Consider the following 19,563-nt stretch of genomic DNA (forward strand, 5'->3'; position numbering starts at 1 on the left):
GTTTAAAAAAACAAGCCTGAAAGCTCTGTTTCTCAATGCGAGGGACATTCGTAATAAGGTAGATGAAATAACTGCGCAGATAGCTGTTAACGGATTACGGAGACATGGCTCCAGGGTGACCAAGGCTGGGAACTCAACATCCAGGGGTATTCAATATTCAGGAAGGATAGACAGAAAGGAAAAGGAAGTGGGGTAGCGTTGCTGGTTAAAGAGGAGATTAATGCAATAGTAAGGAAGGACATTAGCTTGGATGATGTCGAATCGGTATGGGTAGAGCTGCGGAATACCAAAGGGCAGAAAACGCTAGTGGGAGTTGTGTACAGACCACCAAACAGTGGTAGTGAGGTTGGGGATGGCATCAAACAGGAAATTAGGGATGCATGCAATAAAGGTATAGCAGTTATTATGGGTGACTTTAATCTACATATAGATTGAGCTAACCAAACTGGTACTAATATGGTGGAGGAGGATTTCCTGGAGTGTATAAGAGATGGTTTTCTAGACCAATATGTTGAGGAACCAACTAGAGAGCAAGCCATCCTAGACTGGGTCTTGTGTAATGAGAGAGGATTAATTGGCAATCTTGTGGTGCGAGGCACCTTGGGGAAGAGTGACCATAATATGGAAGAATTCTTCATTAAGATGGAGAGTGACACAGTTAATTCAGAGACTAGGGTTCTGAACTTAAAGAAAGGTAAGTTCGATGTTATGAGATGTGAATTGGCTAGAATAGACTGGCGAATGATACTTAAAGGGTTGACAAGCAGTGGCAGACATTTAAAGATCACATGGATGAACTTCAACAATTGTACATTCCTGTCTGGCATAAAAATAAAACGGGAAAGGTGGCTCAACTGTGGCTAACAAGGAAAATTAGGGATAGTGTTTCATCCAAGGAAGAGGCATATAAATTGGCCAGAAAAAGCAGCAAACCTGAGGACTGGGAGAAATTTAGAATTCAGCAGAGGAGGTCAAAGGGTTTAATTCGGAAGGGGAAAATAAAGTATGAGAGTAAGCTTGCAGGGAACATAAAAACTGACTGCAAAAGCTTGTATAGATATGTGAAGAGAAAACGATTAGTGAAGATAAACATAAGTCAGAATCAGGTGAATTTATAATGGGGAACAAAGAAATGGCAGATCAATTGAACAAATACATTGGTTTTGTCTTTACTAAGGAAGACACAAATAACCTTACGGAAATACTCGGGGACCAAGAGTCTAGCGAAAAGGAGGAACTGAAGGAAATCCTTATTAGTCAGGAAATTGTGTTAGGGAAATTGATGGGATTGAAGGCCGATAAATCCCCAGGGCCTGATAGTCTGCATCCCAGAGTGCTTAAGGAAACAGCCCTAGAAATAGTGGATGCATTGGTGGTCATTTTCCAACATTATATAGACTCTGGATCAGTTCCTATGGATTGGAGGGTAGCTAATGTAACCCCACTTTTTAAAAAAGGAGGGAGAGAGAAAAGAGGGAATTATAGATCGGTTAGCCTGACATCGGTAGTGGGGAAAATGTTGGAATCAATTATTAATAACAGCGCAATTGGAAAGCAGTGACAGGATCGGTCCAAGTCAGCATGGATTTATGAAAGGGAAATCATGCTTGACAAATCTTCTAGAATTTTTCGAGGATGGAACGAGTAGAGTGGACAAGGGAGAACCAGTGGATGTTGTGTATTTGGACTTTCAAAAGGCTTTTGACAAGGTCCCACACAAGAGATTAGTGTGCAAAATTAAAGCACATGGTATTGGGGGTAATGTATTGACGTGGATAGAGAACTGGTTGATAGACAGGAAGCAAAGAGTAGGAAACATAGAAACATAGAAAATAGGTGCAGGAGTAGGCCTTTCGGCCCTTCGAGCCTACACCACCATTCAATAAGATCATGGCTGATCATTCACCTCAGTACCCCTTTCCTGCTTTCTCTCCATACCCCTTGATCCCTTTAGCCGTAAGGGCCACATCTAACTCCCTCTTGAATATATCTCTGTGGTAGAGAATTCCACAGGTTAACAACTCTCTGAGTGAAGAAGTTTCTCCTCAGCTCAGTCCTAAATGGCTTATCCCTTATCCTTAGATTGTGTCCCCTGGTTCTGGACTTCCCTAACATCGGGAACATTCTTCCTGCATCTAACCTTCCAGTCCCGTCAGAATTTTAAATGTTTGTATGAGATCCCCTCTCATCCTTCTAAACTCCAGTGAATAAAGGCCTAGTCGATCCAGTCTCTCCTCATATGTCAGTCCAGCCATCCTGGAAATCATTCTGGTGAACCTTCGTTGCACTCCCTCAACTGCAAGAACGTCCTTCCTCAGATTAGGAGACCAAAACTGAACACAATATTCCAGATGAGGCCTCACCAAGGCCCTGTACAACTGCAGCAAGACCTCCCTGCTCCTATACTCAAAACCCCTAGCTATGAAGGCCAACATACCATTTTGCATTCTTCACCTTCCTGCTGTACCTGCATGCCAACTTTCAATGACTGATGTACCATGGCACCCCGGTCTCATTGCACCTCCCCTTTTCCTAATCTGCCGCCAATCAGATAATATTCTGCCTTTGTGTTTTGGCCCCCGAAGTGGATAACCTCACATTTATTCACATTATACTGCATCTGCCATGCATTTGCCCACTCACCTAACCTGTCCAAGTCACCCTGCAGCCTCTTAGCGTCCTCCTCACAGCTCACACCACTGCCCAGTTTCGTGTCATCTGCAAAACTTGGAGATATTGTGAATGTTTAAAAATGTATAGAGACATTGAAGTTGAGAACGTGGGAATTGTATAGGGACAGTATAAGCTAACAAACAATTCATGGAGGAATAGCCATGACATCTCAGACTCGAGACTGCGAAATGTTACAACACTAACACATATTGAAACAAAACCCACAGCTTGCAGAAAAACCTCAAGGTCTTATTAAATCATGTTATTAACCTGAAACATTGACAGAAGGTCTTTGTTTAAAATCGGACCATGCTTGGGTCGGCTTATGAGTGGACAAAGGGAAGGAGGGATCAAAAGAGATGGGCTGAGCTGGGATGTCACTCTAGCCCTATCTTGTTATCTTTTGCCGAAAATGTACAACCATCGTGCCTTGACAATGTAACGTCACTTATCCGTAGGGAGTGTGTACGCTCGATCGAGAAAGTATATCTTCTGCCTGATAAGTCTTGCCGGCCGGTAAAATAAAGACTGCTTTGTTCAAAGCACAAGAGGTATTCGACTCAGTAATTTTACTGAACCAGATTGAGAGAAAAGAATCTACATTTACATTTGGTGTCAGAAGTGGGATCTCAACGGACGACTGCCGAAAACTTGCGAATTAAGAGCCAGACTAGCCTTGGACGAGACGAGGGGAAAGTGGCCACTGGAGTGAGTATGATTTCAATACTGCTCCAGTTTACCCCGGTTTCAAAATTCTGAGGAAAGTTTAGCCACTCGCTGGTTCTCAGGTAGTGTCTGAACGAGATCCAGGACAATCTGGTGAATACCTTTCAAATTTAGAATAGGGATAGAGATAGGGAAATTGCGCGATGACGCAAACCAAGCGGCGACTTGGAAAGATAGGTTATAGTTAGAGCTAGATAGGGATAGATGATCAATCATGGATCCAAAAATTAATAGGAAAGAAAAGAGACTCTTGTGAACGTCTGTTTAAATGAGAAACGCTTCTGTGATTTTTATTGTAAAAAAAAAAGCCGGGAAGTTGTGGTTTGTTTTATCTCAAACAGAATGAAAGTTTTTTTTAACCCTTCGTAGTGTTGTCCTGTATGTGGGAAGTTTAAGAGTGTGACGGATGATAAGTTACGGAGCCAGGAAATGCACAAAGGATAGGTTTGTTGAGTAAAAAAAAAAGAAAAAAATTACATGGTCCCGGTGGTTTAAAAAAAAGGATTTAACATGCTCACTTACTTGTCGAAAGAAAACATTCAGAGAAGGCACAGCAAAACAACTGAGATGGATTCAAAAGGATTCAAAAAAAATATTATATTAAATAACACGACCTTGAGGCTGGAACAATTGAGATAATGAAAAGCAGTCCACAGCCTACGTGCCAGACTTCTCTCTAGTTATGGAAAAGAAAAAAAAAAGTAACGTACTAAGTAGGTGCTGGAAAAAAATGTTCTGAGATTTTAAATTATGAGAAAAATTCCACTGCAGTTTAAAAAAAAAATCACTCCTGTCCAGTTGGCAGAAAAACTCCATTAAATTAGGACTTTCATTGACTGATTGGATTTAAACTACGCAGTGACGCGAAAGGATAGGGCAATTTGGAGACTAAAAGAAATTAAATAAGGCTCATAAGAAATCAAATTTAGAAAATTAGGCTCACAGGGAATTAAGTAAGGCTTATGGGGAATTAAATAGAGGATAGGTGTTCAAATCAGGTGTGACGTCAACCTTGTATATCACTTGGCCCGTCTAGGCACTGATTGAATTTAAATCACGCAGCAACTCGAAAGGTAAGGCTGACGCAGACGCGCAGCGGCGCGAACGCGTAGCGACGCAAGACGTGCGGCGGTGCGAGCGTGCGGCCGAGTAAAGGTAGGGCTGACGCAGACGCGCAGCGGCACGAACGCGTAGTGACGCGAGACGTGCGGCGGTGCGAGCGTGCGGCCGAGTGGAGGGCTGATGCGAACGCGCAGCGACGCGAACCACGAAATAATATCAAGTCAGTGCTGATTTTTGTAAGTTCGTTTATTGTAAGTTTGTTAAGTCTGTTTACTTCAAGTTGGAATCGCGCAGCGACGCGAGCCACGGGGCGACGCGGCTTTGTGTTAGTTTAGTAAGTTTGTTAAGTTTGTTTCAAGTTGGAATCGCGCGGCGACGCGGCTTTGTGTTAGATTAGTAAGATTGTTAAGTTTGTTTCAAGTTGGAATCACGCGGCGACACGAGCCGCGGGGCGACGTGGCTTTGTGTTAGTTTAGTAAGTTTGTTAAGTCTGTTTACTTCAAGTTTGAATCGCGTGACGACGCGAGCCGCGGGGCGACGTGGCTTTGTGTTAGTTTTAGTAAAGTCTGTTTGTTTTAAGTTTGTTTAAATCGCACGACTACGTGAACGCGTAACGACACGGTAATACGAGGGACAGCGTGAAAATGGGTAATCAGTTGGATAAAACAACGGATGCGGATAGTCCGCTACAAAAGTTATGTGAGGAATTCCCTGAGAGCTGAAGACTTTAGAAAATTATCAGGAGCCCTGAACAAATTATTAGGAGATGACCAGTGGCCTCTAGGTGGCACTAGAAGCGTAGAGGTAGTAAAAAAAAAGCACAGGGATTGTCAAAAAAGAAAAATTAAAAGATGCATCACTTCTGTCAAGTTGGCAAATAAATGCTATTAAATTAGGACTTTCATTGACAGAGGGAACACATGTTAAAACTGTAGACGTCTTAAAAAAAGAATGTGCGCACGAGAAACTTACTAAGAGATCCTCTGGGACCTCTGAGAAAGGTACTGACCGACTACGTAGTAAAATGGCTGGCTTTGCGTTAACCGAGGCTGATGATGAAATTGATGAGTGGACACTAACTCAGCGCCCAACGTCGCCTCCCGCACCCCCTGGCCCCTTGCTCCAGTCCTCTTCCCAACACCCTCCACCTTACACTCCGGCAAGAGGAGTTAAAAATAACCCCATACCACCAAAGCAACAAACCCAAACTGACTCCTCATCCTCTGATAGCGATTCGGATCCCCAGTTCACAAGCAATATAGCTGAAAGGACCAGATCTCACACTCGAAAGGGCAGAACTATATCTCGATATCACAGACAGTCCCGTAAATCTTCTAGTCAATCTACCAGTCCAAGTTGTGAAAGATATAGCAAACACCCCCGCCGATCGAGACGCAGAACTGTCAAGCAGTCAGACAGCTCCGAAACATCCTCCGACCTAGGAATGATTTCCAAGATCCCAAAATCCTGACACCAATTCCCTGTCAGACCAATGCCAAACCCTGATGCACAACAAGCTGCAGACCACCCCACTATAGATGTCTATGTGATCTTCGAACAACTATTTGATTGCTCACGCTATCTGGACAAATGGAAAGGGCAGTTAGATATTATTGGCAGGAAAAGAAAGGGGAGGGGGGAGGTGCACCCCCAACCCAGGTCAAGACTGAATACGTGACTAGAAAGGAAGAGCCATCTCGGGAGGAAGGATCAATAGAACCGCAGTGTTGCATACAGGATTGGATGGATAAGCAAGGATACGGTTATGCTAAACAACCAAATGGCCCGAGCCCTGCTAATAAACCTCCCTATTGTCCCCGGCATGGTATGGGAAGAGGCCGGGACTGGGTAAGAGGAATTGACTGTTTTAATTGTGGGCAGGAAGGACATTGGAATAAAAATTGCCCCTACCGTCAGCATGGAAAAGGAAGAGGAGGAAGAGGAGGGGGGCAAGGGGGGAGAGGAAGATCTTACACTAACTTCTCCCAGAACAACCCCTTTGGTCAATTGTCCCCCGATTGACTACGCAGCTTGATTGGTTCGTCGTCCGGGGAGGATCCCTGCACAATGATATTGTTAAAAATTCTGAATGAGTGGCAACCCTTTTTGATAGATACGGGAGCCTTCATGCCTTCTGTACAATCAAAGCTTAAACTCCCTGCCTCTACTGAAACACAGGAACTTTCAGGATTCCTGGGACAAATCTCGAAATTCCCAGTGTCAGAACCGGTTAAAATGGGTGACCAGGAAGAATCGGTGGAACATCGAGTTGTTATCACAACCAATCTGGACTGTAACTTGATGGCTAGAGACCTCCTCTGCAAATTCCAGTTGCATTTGGAGTGTGGAGATGATGGGATTATTGTAAAACAGGGAACCCTTAAGCGGCAGTATTATACCACTAGAACCCCTCAGTGGTGGTCTCTGGACCTGCCGCAGGCACCCTATCACGTGACCCTAGCATACGATCCCAGTGGAAAGAATCAGGACCTGCAGAACTTTTATCAGGATCACGAAGGGGAAGTGAAGGAAATTCTATTAAGGGCTAGAGTGACTGGACCGGAAGGAAAGGCAGATTTTGTGGAAATGGACAGCCCCCAACGGTGGCACCACATATTACTCGTGAAGTATTACCTCCCCACCACACTAAAGATTTTGGAGTTATGGTGCGCCAGGCTATAGACGAGGCTGACCCTACCAGCCGGGATGTGCAAATTGTAAAACATGGCCGAACAGTCCAATTCCACGGGGACCCCGAGAAGGTCTTAACGACTCTGCAGCATCATACTGGCTCTGACATACCTGACTATGTGGATCCTCATGTGTGGGCAGAGGACCCCTCCCAAGTGGGTTATCACAGGCAATACCGAGTATCCACCGAGCTTTGGAGGCTAGCCGAGTTGAACCAATTTGCCAGTTTCCAGTCCCTAGCACGGCTAAACAAATGCGACAGTGTTTGGGGATGATCAATTACTGCAGATCCTGGATCCCTAATGTTGCCCTGATGACTAAGCACCTCACCCCGTATACAAATCTCACTCCGTAGCTGCCCTCCTGGGCCAACTGCAGACTCAACACCTTACCATGGCCAGGCAAAGCAGATATGAGATCTACTTACTAAACAATCCTAAGCTGACCTTTCAGCACTGTACTGCAATTAATCCGGCCCGTTTTCTTACTGAGCCACCCCAAGATGAGGAAGAACCCAGTCATGATTGTTTATCTTTAATTTAAGAGGCCACATCAGTCAGGGAAGATTTTGTTGATGTGCCAATTGAAGATCCAGACTGTATTATGTATGTTGACGGTATTAATCCAGAAGGTACACGAATCTCAGGATACGCCATAGTAAACCAGGAGAATCAGGTCTTGGAATCTGCCACTTTTGAAACTGCCTATTCTGCTCAACAAGCTGAACTATTCACCCTCACCCGAGCCTGTATCTTGGCCAAAGATCTCAAAGTCAATATCTATACCGACTCTAGGTATGCCTTTGGGGTGGCCCATGATTTCGGACAATTATGGAAAAATAGGAGATTCCTAACCTCATAGGGGAATGAGATATCTCATAAACAGCTAGTATCTGATTTGTTGCAAGCCCTCATGTTCCCCAAACGCATTGCCATTGTCAAATGTACTGCCCACACTACTGGAAATTCTCTGGTTGATATAGGGAATCGCTGTGCTGACCAAGAGGCCAAACAGGCCTCTCGTGACCAACAGATGGTAGTGCCCAAAATTATGAGTCAGACTAAAAATCCTGCAAAGGATAAGTTAGCCTCGGAAAAACCAATGCCAACCATCCAAGATGTTATAAAAGCACAGGAGGACGCTCCTGAAAAAGATAAACTGTTGTGGAAATATTATGGATGTACTTATGACAATGTTTCTAAACTCTGGACCACTCCCGCGGAGCAGACTTGCATGTCTGACGAGTTGGCTCTATGGGTTATTGAATGTATGCATTTTGCTACTCATTGTGGAGCAAGAACCACGAGTGACACACTTTTGGCTACTTGGTGGCACCCTAGACTCCAGGCGCTCACCCAGAACATCAGTAGTCGTTGCCTGGTTTGCCAGCAACATAATCCAGGGAAGAGAGTCCCCTGTGATTGGGGTAAAACGCCCCTACCCGAAGGTCCCTTCGAGACATTTCAGTTGGACTACATTGAGTTGCAAAAAGTTCAGTGTTACAAATATGTGTTAGTAATAGTAGATGTGTTTAGCAGATGGATTGAAGCCTACCCTACCCTGGACCATAAGCCTCAAACTGTTGTTAAGGTGTTAATGAGGGAAATTGTTCCTAGATATGGTATCTCAGCTCGACTGATGACCACCTATGTTCTTTCTCTGACTCAGGCTCTGCGACTAGTTCACAACCAGGTTCAAGATGCTCACCTCGACCTCCCAGTTTTACCCGAATTGTCCCTCGTGGCACCAGGGAAGTATGGATTCGGAAGGGATTAGAGCCACAATGGGAGGGGCCTTTTCAGGTGTTACACACTACCCCCACTGCAGCCAAGGTTGAGGGGAAAAGTGTCTGGATTCACCTGCACCACTGCAAGCTCACCACCCCCTAACGAACCTATTTTACTGGTTATTCTAACTCCTGTTTCTGTTCCAGACTTCCTCTTCTCCATAGCTGAACAAGGCCGTTGGCATCCTAATTGGAACGTGGACCAGTTTGAACTTTTACCCGTATTGATAGACAACCAGCTACACCGACGGTGACCTGAGAAGAGAGACAGGAAAACTGAACTCTTTTAATCAGCAAAATAATTGGACTATTTATCTGAATCCTGAGCCATAAGATGAAACTGTCTGTATGCCACAGTCTGTATAATAGTGTTGATATATGACAGTTTTGGCGCATGGGAGAGGAGACAGAGACGAGAGCTACATGTCTTATGTTTATGCGCAAAATGGGAACTTTTCTAGATGTTGGGTGTGTTCACATTCCCTATACATTTTACTCCTAGAATGATCCTAAGTGTTATCATGGAATGATAAAAGGGGGGAATGTGAATGTTTAAAAATGTATAGAGACATTGAAGTTGAGAACGTGGGAATTGTATAGGGACAGTATAAGCTAACAAACAATTCATGGAGGAATAGCCATGACATCTCAGACTCGAGACTGCGAAATGTTACAACACTAACACATATTGAAACAAAACCCACAGCTTGCAGAAAAACCTCAAGGTCTTATTAAATCATGTTATTAACCTGAAACATTGACAGAAGGTCTTTGTTTAAAATCGGACCATGCTTGGGTCGGCTTATGAGTGGACAAAGGGAAGGAGGGATCAAAAGAGATGGGCTGAGCTGGGATGTCACTCTAGCCCAATCTTGTTATCTTTTGCCGAAAATGTACAACCATCGTGCCTTGACAATGTAACGTCACTTATCCGTAGGGAGTGTGTACGCTCGATCGAGAAAGTATATCTTCTGCCTGATAAGTCTTGCCGGCCGGTAAAATAAAGACTGCTTTGTTCAAAGCACAAGAGGTATTCGACTCAGTAATTTTACTGAACCAGATTGAGAGAAAAGAATCTACATTTACAATATTACACTCAATTCCTTCATCTAAATCATTAATATATATCGTAAATAGCTGGGGTCCCAGCACTGAGCCCTGTGGCACCCTACTAGTCACTGCCTGCCATTTTGAAAAGGACCCGTTCATCCCAACTCTCTGCTTCCTGTCTGCCAACCAGTTCTCTATCCACATCAGTACATTACCCCCAATACCATGTGCTTTAATTTTGCACACAAATCTCTTGTGTGGGACCTTGTCAAAAGCCTTTTGAAAGCCCAAATACACCACATCCACTGGTTCTTCGTTGTCCACTCTACTAGGTACATCCTCAAAAAATTCTACAAGATTTGTCAAGCATGATTTCCCTTTCATAAATCCATGTTGACTTGGACCTGTCACAGCTTTCCAAATGTGCTGTTATTTCATCTTTAATAATTGATTCCAACATTTTCCCCACTGCTGATGTCAGGCTAACCGGTCCATAATTACCCATTTTCTCACTCCATCCTTTTTGAAAAAGTCGTGTTACATTAGCTACCCTCCAGTCCATAGGAACTGATCCAGAGTTGATACTGTTGGAAAATGATTACCACTGCCATCCACTATTTCTAGGGCCACTTCCTTAAGCACTCTGGGATCAGGCTATCAGGCCCTGGAGATTTATCGGCCTTCAGTCCCATCAATTTCCCGAACACAATTTTCCTTCAGTTCCTCCTTCTTACTAGACCCTCGATCCCCTAGTACTTCCGGCAGGTTATTTGTGTCTTCCTTCGTGATATCAGAACCAAAGTATTTGTTCAACTGGTCTGCCATTTCTTTGTTCCCCATTATAAATTCACCTGAAACGGGTCTTTTTCAGAATGGCAGGCAGTGACTAGTGGGGTTCCGCAAGGTTCAGTGCTGGGCTCCCAGCTATTTACAATATACATTAATGATTTGGATGAAGGAACTGAATGTAATATCTCCAAGTTTGCAGATGACACTAAGCTGGGTGGCAGCGTGAACTGCGAGGAGGATGCTGAGAGGCTGCAGGATGACTTGGACAGGTTAGGCGAGTGGGCAAATGCATGGCAGATGCAGTATAATGTAGATAAATGTGAGGTTATCCACTTTGGTGGCAAAAACAGGGAGGCAGAATACTATCTGAGTGGTGATAGATTAGGAAAATGGGAGGTGCAATGAGACCTGGGTGTCATGGTATATCAATCACTGAAAGTTGGCATGCAGGTACAGCAGGCAGTGAAGAAAGCAAATAGCATGTTGGCCTTCATAGCGAGAGGATTTGAGTATAGGAGCAGGGAGGTCTTACTGCAGTTGTACAGGGCCTTGGTGAGGCCACACCGTGAATATTGTGTACAGTTTTGGTCTCCTAATCTGAGGAAGGACATTTTGCTATTGAGGGAGTGCAACGAAGGTTCACCAGACTGATTCCCAGGATGGCAGGACTGACATATGAAAAAAGACTGGATCGACTCGGCTTATATTCACTGGAATTTAGAAGAATGAGAGGGGATCTCATAGAAACATATAAAATTCTGACGGGATTGGACAGGTTAGATGCAGGAAGAATGTTCCCGATGTTGGGGAAGTCCAGAACCAGGGGTCACAGTCTAAGGATAAGGGGTAAGCCATTTAGGACCGAGATGAGGAGAAACTTCTTCAATCAGAGAATTGTGAACCTGTGGAATTCTCTACCACCGAAAATTAGATATATTCAAAAGGAAGTTAGATGTGGCCCTTGTGGCTAAAGGGATCAAGAGATATGGAAAGAAGGAATGGGGTACTGAAGTTGCATGATCAGCCATGATCATACTGAATGGTGATGAAGGGCCGAATGGCCTACTCCTGCACCTATTTTCTATGTTTCCAGATTGATGCCCCCCGGCAATATCATGGTGCATGATACGCTGACGAATTAGTAAAGCCCCCATTAAATTTTCTCACTCACCTGGTAAGGGCAGTGTAATGGCAGATAAAAGTGCTGTTTGCAAGTCGGAGCTTCACGCAGCATGATGTGCACAACCGTTGCAGTCATTGTGACCTGCGATGTAGGATCCTTCTCCCTCCATTTAAATACTCCGCCAATACCACCTGCTGCATCCTGGGAACGCCTGGTTTGTCAGACGTTTCCTGGGGCGAGCGTTAAATGAAACGGTAGGGTTTAGTTTTGCATCCGGGACGCTAGTGGAGTGTTGCACGACGATTGACGTCATGCACTCAGTGAAACTAGAGGGCGGGGTGGTAAGTTTTTGCACCGCTGCAAACCATGAGACGAATTTGCCGGACAGCAGTAAAAGCTGGACGCCCACCGTAATGCCTAGAAACACCCTTTACCGTCCCTCCAGGGCGCTAACTGAGCCAAAAATCCAGCCCTTAAGTAAGCCGTGGCCTGTAATGATGTGGAATGCACGACCTGAAAGGGTGGTAGAAGCAGATTTAATAGAAACTTTCAAAAGGGAATTGGATAAATACTTGAAAAGGGATCACTTGAAAGAGCGGGCGAGTGTGATAATAGGATTGCTCTTTCAAAGAGCTGGCACAATGGGCCACGAGAAACACCACAGGGATTGTTGAGTGTGCAAGCTGTTGTTCCCATGTTGAACACGTGAAGGATCAAGGCCGATAAACCGAGAACCCGTCTGCTGTCTCAGGTGTGCCCGTAAAGGATCCGATCGCACTACTTTGAAGAGCAGATGAGTCCACCTGTGTGTCCTGCCTGCTGCGTTTCCTACAAAAGTGACAAGGCTTCAGAAGTACTTCATTGGCTGAAAAACTTTTTGGACATTCTGAGGTTGTGAAAGGTGCTCTATAAATTACAGTCCCCCTTTCTTTCCTGCTCTCTTTCTTTCTTCCCTTTGCTCCATGCTACCCCAAGCCAAGATGCTGTGGGCAGGTGATTAGATACTTCTCAGCATATCATGGACTCGAGCAGGGGAGCCATTCATTTTGGGCCTGATCTGAAATTTGGCACTTGGCAAGGGCCACATTCAGCAAAAGTTATTGAAACAGAAATAGATGAAGATAAACTATATTGGTACTTACCTCGGCTCAGATTTTATTTACTGTGACTGCTGCTCCCGATATTTGGCTTGAACCATTGCATCAACATTGGAGCAAATGACTGGTCTGAGGCCTGTCCTGGATAAAACCATGAGGACCATTTGTCACTGCAGAACGTTGTGCCCCAACCACTGACCCTGGAAGTGAATTCCACAGCCTCACAGCTCTGTGTGGGAAGAAGTTTTCATTAATCACTGTTCTAAATCTCTTACATTTAATCGTGTATCTATGGCTCCTCGCCTTGAGCCCTCGAACATGGGAAACACCCTGTTTCTATCTACCCCATCCCCTGATTCATTATATGAAATATTTCCATCATATCACCCTGGAATATGTGAACATGAGAAGGCTGAGCCGTAACAGAAAGTGCCCAAAGTTAGAGTTATGATGTTCCTAAAAACTTACCTCTTTGACCAAACTTTTGGTCATCTGCCCTAATTTCTCCTTATGTGGCTCAGTGCCAAATTCTGTTTTATAACACTCCTGTGCTGTGCCTTGGGACACTTCACTTTGTTAAAGGCATGATATATATACATATTGTTGTTGAACAATTCATGAGGTTGATTTGTTATCCTAATAACAAATATTTCCTTATCGGGAACAGTAGCATAGTGGTTATGCTGCTGGTCTAGTAATCCAGTGGCTTGGACCAATGATCCAGAGACACAAGTTCAAATATCACCACGGTAGCTGATGGAATTTAAATTCAGTTAACTAAATAAATCTGGAATAAAAAGCTAGTATCAGTAATGGTGACTATGAAACTATCTGATTGTCGTAAAAACCCATCTGGATCACTAGTGTCCTTTAGCGAAGGAAATCTGCAGTCCTTACCCGGTCTGGCATATATGTGACTCCAGACCCACAGCAATGTGGTTTACTCTAAACTGCCCTCTGAAATGGTCTAGTAAGCCACTCAGTTGCACACAACCACTACGAAAAACAATCAGAATAAAACCGGATGGATCACCTGGCATCGTCACCATCTTCGGACACGACAACGGACATAGAAACTTAACTGGACCAGAAACATTAATACTGTGGCAACAAGAGCAGGTCAGAGGTGAGTGTCTGACCTCCCGACTCCCCAAAGCCTTTTCACCATCGACAAGCCACAAGTCAGGAGTGTGATGGAATAACCTCCACTTGCCTGGAGGAGTGCAGCTCCAACAACACATAAGAAGCTCGACACCATCCAGGACGAAACAGCCCGCTTGACTGGCACCCAATCCACCACGTTAAACATTACTCCCTCCACCACTGGCACACCGTGGCTGCAGTGTGCACCATCTACAAGATACATTGCAGCAACTCGCCAAGGCTTCTTCAGCAGCACCTCCCAAAGCCGCAATCTCTACCACCTAGAAGAACAAGGGCAGCAGGTGCATGGGAATACCACCACCTCCACGCTCCCCTCCAAGTCACACACCATCCTGATGTGGAAATATATCGGCCGTTCCTTCATCATCGCTGGGTCACAATCCTGGAACTCCCTCCCTAACAGCAGCGTCTGAGCCCCTTCACCACACGGGACTGCAGCGGTTCAAGGCGGCGGCTCACCACCACCTTCTCAGGGCAATTAGGGATGGACAATAAATGCCGGCCTTGCCCACATCCCGAGAGTGAATAAAACATTTGTGACTGGTCCACATGAGGAGATGTTGAAGGAAGCTTCTTGTGGGCGGAGCCCGGGGCCCTCACCACTTCCACATTTCTCCCTGAGAAACCCCCCCGGGGCCTTTAGACTTTGTGACTTGGGCCCAGGAACAGGCGGGTCCCGGCGCTGTGCTGGTTACACCCAGTCATTAGGCTGCCTGCAAACGGCTTCTGACAATAACATGTCCCCAGGTGCCGCCAGACACCACCTGCTGCCACCCTCATATCTTCATCCATTGGCCGCCTGGCGCCTGGACTGGAGCCGCTTCCACCGCCGGGAGGGGGCCGGGAACCCTCCCATCCCCCTTCAGTCCCCCCCCCGGGGATGTGAGCGGTTTGTGGAGCCGCCGAGCGGAGGAGCGCGGGGCCCCGCTGCAGAGAGACTGAAGGCGGCGGAAGGACGGGCTCGAGCGGAGCAGCAAAGACCAACGGAAAAAGCGCGAGAGAGAGAGAGCGGGAAAAGGGGAGGCTGTGATTGGCCCGTTCAGCGCGGGGGGCGGGGCGGGGGTGGGAGAGCGGGAAAAGGGGAGTCTGTGATTGGCTGAATGAGTGTTATTTACAGACAGTGAAGAGGGAGAGGGCACCTCACTAACACTGGGGGAGGGTTTCTGCTTTGGGTCCAATCAACAATCTGGGCACAAATTGCACTCAAACTGGCGCTCGGTACGGGTCTTTAAACTGTTTTTGCTTTGGACAGGATTTGGGGAAGAGCGGGATATATATGTGTGTCGTTAAGTTCTGTCCAGTATCATGACACAACAGGGAGGATAATTCCAACACAGGTTCCTAAAGGGGCCGGCACAAGGAATCTCCTGCTTAAAGAGAGAGCTGAGAGTGATATTGGCCTTGGAAGAAGAGCAGTGCAGATTGACCAGAATGATAATGGGGCAAAAAGGGTTAAATTATGAGGACAGGTCACACAGACTCGCCTTGCATTCCCTCGAGTATGGGAGATTAACGGATGGTCTAATTGAGGTGGTTAAGATGATTAAAGAAGTTGATGGGATAAATAGAGAGAGAAACTACTTGCTCTGGTGTGGAGAGTCCAGAACAAGGGGGAATAACCTTAACATTAGAGCTCGGCCGTCCATGGGTGATGTCAGGAAGCACTTCTTCACACAAAGGGTAGTGGAAACATGGAACTCTCTCAGCAAAAAGCTGTTGAGTCTGAGGATCAATTGGAAATGGTAAAACTGAGATTGTTCATCATCATCATAGACAGTCCCTCGAAATCGAGGAAGACTTGCTTCCACTCTAAAAGTGAGTTCTCGGGTGGCTGTACAGTCCAATGCAGGAATTACAGTCTCTGTCACAGGTGGGACAGACAGTCGTTGGAGGAAAGGGTGGGTGGGTGGGGAGTCTGGTTTGCCACACGCTCCTTCCGCTGTCTGCACTTGGTTTCTGCACGCTCTCGGCGACGATACTCAAGGTGCTCAGCGCCCTCCCTGATGCTCTTCCTCCCAGGTGCCGGTGGGGATGTTACACTTTATCAAGGAGGCTTTGAGGGTGTCCTTGAAGAGTTTCCTTTACCCACCTGGTGCTCGCTTGCCATATAGCAGTTCTTGGTAGAGCACTTCCTTATGGAGTCTTGTGTCGGGCATGTGGACGATGTGGCCTGCCCAATGGAGCTGGTCGAGTGTGCTCACTGCTTCGATGCTGGGGATTTTTGCCTCAGCCCTGGAGAAGTACCACCAGCGCTGTCTCCGCAAGATCCTGCAAATTCACTGGGAGGATAGATGCACCAACGTCAGTGTTCTCGCTCAGGCCAACATCCCCAGCATCGAAGCACTGAGATTGATACATTTTTGTTAGGTAAGGGTATTAAGGCATTTGGAACCAAATCGGTTGATGGAGTTAAGATACAGATCAGCCACGATCTAATAGAAAGGTGGAACAAGTTTGAGGGGCTGAATGGCCTGCTCCTGTTCCAATGTTCCTCTGTCGTAAACCCAACCCCCACAGTCTGAAGGACAATTCCAACATGCACTACATTCCCCCTTCCATCAGTTCCTTTCAAAGGCTGTAAATTAACCCATTATTTACAGCCCAGCTCGAGGGTGGGACCAGTTATCTCCCTCTTGTCACAGTCCTGCCTCGAGTAAACAGACAGACCCAATGTCCTGACCAAGCTGAACCCCTTCATTCATCACCCTTTCTATCTAATAGGTTTCCAGTGGGAGGAGTCTGAAAGGGAAACTGTATTTATTTGGAATTGACCAAGGTCTTTGTGGGACAATTTTAACCGAACCTGTCCGTTGGGAAACTGATGGGATTGGGTGTGACGCTTATTTTACACCCGCTGCTCGATTTTGTGTTCCATTGAAGTCAACAGATAACTTTGTTAGTGGGGTTTCGGCCAAGGTTACAGCAGTGAACGGGACAACACCCGAGCTCAGTCACCCCCACCTTCACCCAGGTGTACCCTATTTATATTAAACGATCCCCCAAAACGATCAGAGCATTTCTTTCCACCCATTACTGAGGTGGAAGAAGTGACTCCATCAAGCTCAGGTTAATATTTTCACCAAAGCAAATCGCCATATTGAATGTTGTGCCATTAGCACCGAGAATACTTTCCAGGAAACGTCTGATCAGGTTCATTGTTTTCCTCATATCCCGAGATGAATGATGTTGAGACAATTACCTTCGTGCCTCATATTTTGGGATAGGGATGATTCCGCAATGGGCGATTCCCAGCGGAAGGTGCAGGTTACGTCGATAAACTCGTCTGGGTAGGTGTCACTAAACTGCCAATATCGCGTCTGCCGCCCGTTATACTCCCCGCCCGATATTCAATTCCGCTGCCTGCAATAGAATTGTATTTCGGGCGGGGCGTATAACAGGCGGCCGATTCGATACCGCCCGTTTAGGGACACCGTCCAAGAGGAGTTTCTACCCCGGGGTTTAATGGCTGGAGAATCACGGGGCCTGCGATTTCCTGAAACCACTTGCCCAACGTGTGGGAATAAGTCCCCGTGCACTGACCACACGCCCAATCTCGCTCTAACCGCTCGTCCTGTTTTCCTGGTTCCGTGCCCCACAGAAAGAAGAGCGTATCTCCGAGCTCCGCCAGCAGCTCTACGAGAGACAGCAGCTGAGGTCCCGGAGACGTCCCTCCAACCCCACCAAGGAGAACTTCACGGACAACCACTGCAGCAACTCCTCCTCGGGGACCGTCTCCTCCCTTTACCTTCCCAACCTGCCCCTGGCGAAGGGCCTGGTCTCAGAACTGGCTGGCAGGATGTAGGCAAACTGTAGTTATCGATGGATTTGGATCTGTTTGGAGACCGGTCACCAGTGGTGTCCCGCCAGGATCAGTGTTGGGACCGTTGGACTTTAATATTTTTATTAATGATCTGGATGTAGATGTTGATCTGTAAATTTGCAGACAATACCAAGATCTGTGTGAGTGTTAGAGCTGTAGATGAAGCTCGTCTGCTTCGGGCATATCTTAATGTGTTGGGAGATTGGGCTCAAGACTGGAAAATCATGCATCACTTATATCAGTGCAGTATTCAGCATGTGGGCATCCTTCAGGGACAGGCACTGAAGATGGTGGAGATAAAAAGAGATTTGGGCATTTGAGTGTTTACATCCTTAAAGGTACATGAGCAATGCCGTGAAACGATAGCTGGAGCAAATAGGTTGTTGGGGTGTATCCATAGGACAGTTGAGTACATGGCGAGGCAGACTCTTTTGTCCATGTACAAGACCTTAGTCAGGCTGCACTTGGAATACTGTGCCCAGTTTCTGTCTCCTCACATGTTGGGTGATAATGAGGCTTTGGAGAGGGTGCAGAGGAGGGCCACTAGAATAATTCCCAGTATAAAGCATCTTCATTATCATGATAGACTTAAAAGAGTTGGGACTCTATACCTTGGAGCAGCGTAGACTTAGGGGGGATCTGATTGAAATAGATTGTGTTCCAGCTGAGAGTTTATTTCAATTAAATAGGTTAGACAGAACAGAGTCACAAATTTCAGTTGTATGAGGCTAGATCTAGGTTAGATGTCAGGAGGTGGTTCTTTTCCTAGAGAATAGTGGGTTTCTGGAACAGGCTGTTGTCTCGTGTGGTGAACATGGATTCGCTAAATTCCTTCAAGCAAGGCAGGTACTGCAGGGAATTCAGGGTTAGAGTGATCCCCTGGACTAGTTTTGATTGTCTAGATGGATCGGAGAGGAATCTCCCAGATTTTATTTTCCCAAATTGGGCTAGGTTTTTAATCTTTCTTTGCCGCTCCCAGGAGATCACATGGTTTTGGGTGGGGTGGGGTGTATATGTTGTGATACACAAGGTATCGCAATTGTGGGGGACAGGCTGGATAGACCAGATGGTCTTTACCTGTCCGTCATTGGTTGTATGATCGTCTGATCCGAGCAGACCGACAAGCTGGGCAGAAACAGCTGCGATGGCAGCAGGGTCCACCTGCTCTACAAATGACGGTAAAAGGGGTCGAAGGTCGGCCAAAGCAGGGGCTCAGGTAACCGCGGCCCTCTTGGTCAACCACATCCTTCAACTGAGCGAACGCAATACGAGCGCAGGGAGACCACAGGGCCCGGGAAAGGCCTCTGTGTTCCGTCTGACCGGTCCCGAGAATGAATACACCCCACTATCGCCCACTCCCTCAACTGGAGCAAAAACACCAGCCAAACCCCCAATGAAATAGTCTACTTCTTGGATGTGTCACGGCCACAGAAAAACAACCTTTTGTCGAGCCCCATGTGATAGTAATGTTGATTTATTCAGACAGTAAAGGTGCAGTATTCCCTCTGGTGGCTATTTTTTAGTGAGAGGGTGAGCTTGTTCCTTTAATATGCTTTCAGGTTTTGTTTGAAATAGCAACCAG

At 46.1% G+C, this 19,563-nt stretch overlaps 1 long non-coding RNA gene across 1 annotated transcript; it reads left to right on the forward strand.

Annotated features, from left to right (window-relative positions):
- Positions 1 to 4,521: 4,521 nt before the first annotated feature.
- Positions 4,522 to 9,965, forward strand: LOC139229786 (uncharacterized). The gene is made up of 2 exons (XR_011587797.1): positions 4,522 to 4,697; positions 9,086 to 9,965. It is a non-coding gene; the product is annotated as an uncharacterized lncRNA (long non-coding RNA).
- Positions 9,966 to 19,563: the final 9,598 nt, after the last annotated feature.

This window comes from Pristiophorus japonicus, chromosome 19, assembly GCF_044704955.1.
Source record: "Pristiophorus japonicus isolate sPriJap1 chromosome 19, sPriJap1.hap1, whole genome shotgun sequence".
Taxonomy (NCBI): domain Eukaryota; kingdom Metazoa; phylum Chordata; class Chondrichthyes; family Pristiophoridae; genus Pristiophorus; species Pristiophorus japonicus.